This window comes from Octodon degus, unplaced genomic scaffold (assembly GCF_000260255.1).
Source record: "Octodon degus isolate 3935 unplaced genomic scaffold, OctDeg1.0 scaffold00171, whole genome shotgun sequence".
Taxonomy (NCBI): domain Eukaryota; kingdom Metazoa; phylum Chordata; class Mammalia; order Rodentia; family Octodontidae; genus Octodon; species Octodon degus.
Window position 1 is genome coordinate 2,602,740 of NW_004524747.1, and position 9,095 is coordinate 2,611,834.

General features: G+C 36.6%; 1 pseudogene; it reads left to right on the forward strand.

The window, feature by feature from the left end:
- Positions 1–7,341: 7,341 nt before the first annotated feature.
- LOC101560552 lies at positions 7,342–7,943 on the forward strand (annotated as a pseudogene).
- The last annotated feature ends 1,152 nt before the right edge of the window (positions 7,944–9,095 follow it).

Consider the following 9,095-nt stretch of genomic DNA (forward strand, 5'->3'; position numbering starts at 1 on the left):
AGACAGACAGAGACAGAGAGAGGTAGAGAGACAGAGAGAGACAGAGAGAGAGAGACAAGACTCAGGTTTTAGAAAAAACAGCAAACAAACTCAAATACACTAGTCTGTCACTTCATCTTAGATTGAGGCCAGGTGGGAAAGGGAGTTATAATATCACTCTTGTCATAGATTTTTTAATCTCTTATTTGAATCCTGTGTTAAGCCTTATTAAACTATACCTTATACTGTCCTCATATCAATTCAGTAAAAGCTACAACAGTCTCTCCTATTTCTACCAGTTTTCCTTGAGCCTACCTCCTCACACAAGGAGAAACAATGCAGTAACTCTGACCTCTCAAGCCAGAAATCTGGATGGGATTTAACTGTACCTGTCTTCTACTCCAGTCTTTGGCCATGTGTTCCCAACATTTCCTACCAAATCATCCCTCACTTATGCTTATAGTCCAGGCCATGATCTCTTTTTCAGCTCAGCTGTTGCTACCTCCTCCCTGCTGAAGTTGCCAGACTGTAGATTGAAACTAATGTAAATGCTTTATACAAAGTTTATTTTTCACATACAGAATTTATTCATGCCATTTCCTTTTCTGAGAGTTTAATAGCTACTTACAACTTTAAGAATCGGGCCTCATTTGCACTCAAAATGTCTTTAATCAAACCACTCACGACTACCATGTCCTGTCCCTTTCACCACCCGCTGACCCACTTGACTTTTGTCAAGCATGTTTCATTAGTCCATTCACCTCATACCTTTTATAGAGTTGGTTCTCAGTAATATGAGATTTTTTTAATCCCATGTAATCTCTTGCCTAAATATGAAATATAAATGTTCTCTGCTTCCTTCTATGCCTATATAGGCTAATGTTGTTTAAAGTACATGCCCCTTTGATATGATGTTAATATGTGCATTCTAAAGAAAGAAGAAAATATATACCTGCTCCCATTATGCTCTACCTAGATCCTGTTAGAGTATCTAAAACATACAGGTGACTTTTAAATGTTGTTTCAATTAAAAGCAATGAGTAAAAGGGTGGCAAGAAAGAAGAAAAAGAAATTGCAAAAAGCACGGCATCAAAGGTCTTTAGACCCTTGTTCAACAAGTTGATCTTGATTTCTATCCAAACTCTGGATAAAATTTCTTAACTTATTTAAACCTATCTTTATATTCATCATCTTTTACCAATTTCTACAAGAATGAAGAATTCCTCTGCTCCCAGAATGATCATATGCATCGATGATTGCCCACAGCTCCATGATCTATCTCCATTATACAAATGCAGGCTTTTTGCATTTCCACTGCAATCTTCAATGATTCTACGCATAAAAAAGAAAAATGGAAAAAGCATATCTGCTGTGAAATCACAAGAAATATCATATTACCTTTCATATTCTTTAGGGATCTAAATTCCAATCAAGAAAAGTCAGACAAGGCGAAGCCATCCATTACTCCCACTCAGCATAAGGACACTGCATTAGTGTGCTCAGCGCCTTCCTGCACACCTAAAATGGCTCTTTGGCAGGAATAGGGGCAAAGGAAATCTATTTTGAGTCTTTATATATAAGGATCACTGTCTGGCTGAGTTCAAAACTGTCATTTTGGCTCCTAGAGTCTAACACTGAAAGCTTACTGAGATAAATATGGACCTTCTCATTCAGGCTGTCAGGAAATGCGTGGATCTATTTTATTTATACCCTTAAAATGATTTTATTTTGGCTTTCCTTTTTTGAAGTTTTATCCTGGAGCTTAATTTTGCTGACAGCATGCTGTTCCCTAACAAGAACGAAAGTGGCTCCATGGTGAAAACTAGGTATGAATGTACACACAAAAATTGCTGCTCCTGGTTTTATAAAGTCCTGTTTCAAAGTCTCCTAGGATATATTTAATTAGTTTGTAAGAAAGCTATTTATCCAATGACTATGATGATAATCTGTCTAGATCAATATTCAACTCTGGCATTTGTAGCCCAATGACCAAATAGTTACTTTTGTACTTGCTGTGTCGATATTTGGTTCTTCCAGTCTCTTCTGACATAACCATGCTTGTTGTTATTGTTAAGAGGACTCAGAAAGAGAAGCAAGCTGAACAAAAGAATCAGAGCAAACCACAGTAAATAATTTAACCAAAATAGCAAATAAATAGCAACAAAAATAGAAATTCCATAGTGCTGAGATGATCTCTGACAGTGATATTAATATCTTGTTTACAATTGTCTTCTGCTGGAAGCTACCATCTGCCATTCTGAATTTTGTACCAACAGCAGTATCTATGCTGTTATACAGAGGTGCTGGCTAGTAGAACAAAAATACAGGCTTACACACTCATCACCCATCAGCAAGCAAGGCACAAGACATTGCCACAGGCAAGGAATTTAGTGTGCAAGACTTGCACATGGTTGAGTTGCTGAAGCAGAAAGTCAAAAGCAGCAGTGTGACTAATAAGAAATAGAACAGGGATATTTAAGCCTATTTCGTTTGCAAGAGGGCCCATGTGATATGCTGACTCACAAACTCTCTATGTCCACTGATATTGATTCTTTGTGTTGGGGTTGTTTCTTACACAGTAATGCTCTTCTTGACATGCTTATCTAGTTAACTGTTGCTATATAAATCTCCTATGTCCCATAATAGCTTTTGATGTTTTGATTATGCTCAATTGTATCATGCTGAAATCAGAGTGGTTTGTGCTGTACATTTTACATTTACTGTTACTTTAAATTACTTCTCTCTTTGAGAGTTTCTTCCTACCAGGGCATGTCAACCTAGAGTAGCCTTTACACTAATGTGATCAACAAGATATAAAATCTCTAGCACTCCTCTGCATACTGACATACCATATAGAAAATAAGGTCCCCTTTATTGTCCACTCATTTACAAAATGTTTGGCATAATAAGACTTATGCCCTCTAAACAGCTAATCAAGTAATAAACAGGCGTTTCTTCAAAAGGATTCAAGACAAGAATTCTTTAAATGTTCTCAGGGAACATTTTTCCTGCAAAAAGCAACAGTGTTTTCTCAGAATCAGCCTACCACATATTCTGAAAGAATTGTGAAGCCTGATTTTCCAAAAGTACTTGCTTCCCATAGCCTGACTCCAGTTTACCTGTATATACACCTAAATTCCAAAAGTATGTAACTTAAGGAAAAAATAGGACGTCCAGATCGTCCAGTCAACTGACCATGCACCTCTTTCACATCTACCATTCTCAGTGTCTGGTTTTCATCCTCAAGATCATCTCATGATCTAAAAATAACTATTATTCTAGCCATTACATATAAATTTCAGATTAACATGAAAAAGAAGCTGGACATACAAAAGGCCACCCCTATCTTTTTACGGATACTTCATTTGCCTGTAATATGCTGAGAAGTATGTTGTCAGAAGTCAACAACTTCTGACATTGCCAGACAAGCGGATAACCCACTATTATTACAGACTACTACCGTATATTGGATTACTTTGCTGAATTCATGCACCTACAATATTTGAATGGCAAGGGAATATCCATCTCTCACAAAAGTAAACAAAAAACGGTTATAAATGAAAGTCCATTTGGTAATGAAAAAAATATATATCTGTATACACAAAATAGTTAGCATAGATATACAGCTAATTTCTCTTAGTTCAGTGACAAGAAAGTTTTGAACTAATAGTGTTTAGACAAGATATCATGTCTGCATCATGTACCATGAATAACTACACAGACAACAATATGCAATATATTAATTATTGTGACTGTCCTACTAACCTGTTTTGAAACTGTCTCATTGCTACTTCTTTCTCAATAAAATAAATATATATATATATATATATATATATATATATATGAATAAAACCAGAAGGAAACCAAAACCACTCATTGAGAAACAAAGGATATATTAAGGGAAAGTATCTAGAGGACTCTGAAGTCAAGGTATTACATGTGGAAAGGCTAGGAGTAGGAAGAGGACAAAACAATCTTGCTGTGGCAGGGGAGATAACTCAGCAGAATAAGTGTTTGTCTGGCATGTGCAAAGTCTTGAATTCAATCCCCGGTACAGCAAAAAAAAAAAAAAAAAAAAAAAAAATCTTGCTGATTTCACAGTGTTTTGCTTCAGAATGATCTCACATGTTTAGACTAAAACAATGATACATAATTGCTATAGTTGCCCCACCCTTGGGGCACACTGAGATGACAATTGAGACTGGGTGAGGTGGTGCTCGCCTGTAATCCCAGCACGTGGGAGGCTGTAAGTAGGAGAATCACTGCAAGTCTGATCTAGTAGTGAGACCCTAAATACCATGTAGACACTTACTTAAATTACAGAAAAAAATACATAACTGCTATAATTTGTAGATTGTAGCCAAAGCTAATATATTACAAAGCAAGAAATTCAATTCATCATATTTTCCAAGGTTTTTGTTTGTTTATCAGCAGGCAGGAGGATATTAAAAGATTTAGAATTGTCCAAAAAATGAAAGAAAGAAAAAACAAAGAAAGAAAATCTTTAGAATAACCATGGTCCCTTCCCTTGAATCAAGACAGACCATATTTTTTAATAAAAGTGTGGGAACAGGTTGTCCATTTCAAAACTCTTCATTAGATTTTGTACTAAAACTTTTATATAATGGTACTGTTTATCAAATAAGTTTTGTTTTGACAGAGTTATGTTGCCTGGAAAAGTTCACATCCAACAGTGCAAGGCATCAGAATGTGTCTAGCAGAGCAAAGATCATGATGTGTCATACACAGAGTGGATGTGAGACTTTGAGGTTGAAAACACAATTTTTATTTTACTGTCACCCAGAGAAATTTACCCTTTTTCCAGTAGACAATAGTTCACACTTATTTTTCTAAACCTTCATCTTTTGTACCATCAATGGATGCAATCAGTCATCTCAATGAATATTGTTTTGGAGATATAAAAAGTTGTAACCAATTTATACACCAATCCTAAGAGCATAAACCTCTATATTCAGAGAAGCTATGATGACTATTGAGGTCACCAGAGAAAAAATAAACAAGGAAAACATTATTTTGAAACTTGTTTATTTTTCAGGGCAATTAGCACAGTCCAATTCCCTATTGAGCATTAATTGTGGAAGCCCAATAAACATTAACTAACAATGTTTTGACCCAGTGTAAGATTTAGTCATCTTTTTCATTTTTATTTTTAAAGAATACAAAATAGTAATAGGAAAAAACAGCATTAGAAATGACACAATATTTCACTAAACAAAGTAATAGGAATTGAACAATGGTTGCTATATTACATGATGTTGTCTTCAAATTAGTTGTTCGGATTACCAGATATAAATGTGTAAGATTAATTTAAAGAAAAAAATAACAAAGAAGTCATAAGAAATTCGAAAGTGGAAAAAAAATCAAAGCAACAAAAACAAATTTTAAGCATTAAAATTTGTTGCTTTCAAAATACCAGCAGAAATCAATACAATTATCCAAACTACTCTGCAGATCCCTAAATATCTTTTTCCCTTCTTTCATTTGTCCTTTCCCTCATTCCAGATTTTCCTTCCCAACACTACTGACAGTGTTTATTAAATCTACAAAACTCTTAGTGGAGTTTTGGAGTCTTCTAGATGCAGTGTCTTGTCATCTACAAATAATAATTTCATTTCTTCCTTTCTGACCCTTAATGTTTTTATTTCTTTCTCTTGTCTAATTGCTCTGTTTCCAGAACTATATTGAACAGGAGTGGTGACAGTGGGCATCCTTGTCTTGTTCCTGATTTTACAGTGGAAATTTTCAATTTTTGTCCATTAAGTATAATGTTGGCTGTGGGTTTGTCAAAGATGGCTTTTATCAGATTGAGATAAAGACCATCCATTCCAATTGTCTGTAGTGTTTTATCATGAATGACTGTTGGACTTTTTTTTTTTTTTTTGCTGTACCGAGGATTGAACTCAGGACCCTGTGCTTGCCAGGCAAGCACTTATTCTATGAAGTTATCTCGCTGGGCCCTGAGTGTTGGACTTTGTCAAAAGCTTTTTCTGCATCTATTGAAATGATTCTGTGATTTTTTGTCTTTGCACAGCAAGATACAACATTAACACTCAAAAATCAATAGCATTTCCATACACAGACAATGAACACACTGAGAGACGAATTATGGAAACCATGCCTGTCACAATACCATCCAAAAAATGAAATACTTAGGAATCAATCTCACAAAGTTAGAGATTTAGACAGTGAAAATTTTAGTACTCTGAAAAAAGAGATCAAAGAGGATTTCAGAAAATGGAAAGATATTGCAGGGGTTAGATCCCTGGGCCTGCCATGCTGGCCCCACCGCCGGGGCTCCCTGAGATGCAATTGAGACTGTGTGGGGTGGCACGAGCCTATAATCCCAGCTCTTGGGGAGGCTGTAAACAGGCAGATCACTAGGAGTCCGATCAAGTAGTGAGACCCTGAACACCCTGTAGACCCTTCTCTAAAATATATATTAAAAAAAGGAAAGATACTCCTTGCTCCTGGATTGGAAGAACCAATACTGTCAAAATGGCCATATTCTTAAAATTGGTATACAGATTCAATGCAATCCCAATTAAAATACCATTAGTGTACCTCACAGAGCTAGAAAAAACGTTCTCATCTTAAGAGTGAAACCTACTTCAAGTACTGAGAAATTGTTTGACAGAAATTCTAATTATCTTGATAGTTCATTTTTTATTCTAAAATTTGTTTTCACATTTTATTAATGAATTAGTTCTTATTTCTGACTTTATAAAAATTGTAAAGAAAGCACTCTCACACCAGTTTTTCATTTCTATGGTGGTCTCAGATATTTTGACTTTATGGACTTGGGGCAAGGAAAAGAAAAGTTGACCCATGTTTAGCCTTTTCTGAATCCCTCAAACGTATGCACATCCAGTTTTGTTTTTTTTTTCTGGAATGGGGGATTGAACTCAGGGCCTTGCGCTTGCCAGGGAAGCGCTTATTCCACTGAGCCATCTCCCTGGCATGATTTTTTTTGTGGGAAGTTTTGTTTTGTTTGTTCTACAGGGATTGTTTGCTTGTTTCAATATTGGGAATTAAACTCAGAGCCTTTGCCCTCAGCTAAATCTACAGCTTTTCTTTTGCTTTTTTTTTTTTTGTTTGAGTCGCATGTCTCACTCAGTTGCTAAATTGCCCAAGCTGGGCTTCAATTTGGGATCCCTATCTCAGCCTCCCAGAGTGAGATAACAGGCATGTGTGTGCCACCAGGCCCAGCCCATCCATTTTTTTATGATCATAATTAAGTAGTCTGGAAGCCGGTTCTCGCTGGAGCCCTAGGAAGGAAGCCTCTCATTCGCTCTCTGCAGTTCTGAGGGACCCTAAGGAAAAGCTACACCAGGTCGCACTGCCATGGGCAAGGGAGACCCCAAGAAGTCACAGGGCAAGATGCCCTCGTCCACCTTCTTCGCGCAGACCTGCCGCGAGGAGCACAAGGATAAGCATTTTTACTCCTTGGTCAACTTCCTCAAGTTCTCCAAGAAGTGCTCGGAGAGATGGAAGACGATGTCTGCCACGGAAAAGTCTAAGTTTGAAGATACGGCGAAGAGTGATAAAGCTCGTTACGACGGGAAGATGACAAATTCTGTTCCTCCCAAAGCTGGCGATAAGAGAGAAAAGAAGAAAGATCCGAATGCTCCTAAAAGACCCCGATCTGCCTTTTTCCTGTTTTGCTCTGAACATCACCCAAAGATCAAAAGTGAACACCCAGGCCTGTCCATTGGAGATACTGCAAAAAAAATTGGGTGAAATGTGGTCTGAAAAGATAACCATATGAACAAAAAGCAGCTAAGCCAAAGGAGAAATATGAAAAGGATATTGCTGCATACCATGCCAAGAGCAAAAGTGAAGCAGGAAAGAAGGGCCCTGGGAGACCAACAGGCTCCAAGAAGAGTAAACCAGAAGATGAAGAGGAGGAGGAGGAAAAGGAGGAGGAGGAGAAAGATGAAGAATAAGCGGCTGCCCTACAATGACATGTGGAGTATATGTGTGCTCAGGCAATTGTTTTGCTAAGAATGTGAATTCAAGTGCAGCTCAACATTAGCTTCAGTATAAAACCTGTACAGATTTTCATATAGCTGATAAAATTCTTTGCAGAAAAAAAAATACTTTTTAAAAAAATTCAGGTTGTAGCTTTTTGAGAGGTTACTACATACAGTTAGATTTTAAAGCTTTTGTTATTGAATGTTCCTAAATATTTAATGGCTTTTTCCATGTGTATGGTAGCACAACAAATCTGCAGGAACTAATACCAATAGTAAGTTTTGAGTTGTTTAGGATGTTGCATTGTGTGTGTGTGTTTATCTGTAATAGGGCCGGCTAGATAGCTCAGTGGATTAAAGCGCCTGAAAGCAGGCACAGGGGCTGGAGGTTCGATCCCAGGCTTGCTGTGCCAGCCTCACCCCCAGAGCACGCAGAGATAGCAATTGAGACTGGGCATGGTGCACGTGCCTGTAATCCCAGCTCTTGGGAGGCTGTAAACAGGCGGATCACTATGAGTCTGATCTAGTAGTGAGACACTGAATATCCTGTAGACCCTTCCCTAAAATACAAAAAAAAAAAAAAAAAAAAAAGAATTCCGTACTAAAGCAAGAAAAAACCATCTCAGACTTCTTCATTATTCAAAGTTTAAAATCAATAGAATAACTATGCTCTCTACTGGTAAAATCAAGAGCTACAACCAGAATCAAAAATTTATTAGGCAAAAGCCTTACAGAACAAGAAATTAAAGTTTTCCTTATTACTGAGTTGAGGAGAAAGATAGGAGAGAGTTTGGGGGAAAGAGATATATCTATCTATGTAAGCAGGATGGTTTTGTTTGGATAACTGTACTGAAGATTTCTGCTGGTCTATGGAAAGGAGCTATTAATCCTTACTTTGTTTTTTCTTCCTTTTTATTTTTTTTCCTTTTTCTCTCTTCTTACTTTCTTATATATTTTTTTTCTTCTTCCAATTTTGCATGCATATATCTGGTAATATAAACAATTAATTTAAGGACAACACTATGCAATACAACCCTGTGAAATTCAAATTATTTTTTTTAGTGAAGTTCTGTATCATTTGTAATTTTTAATACTACTTTGTACTCTCTTAAAATAATTTTTTTT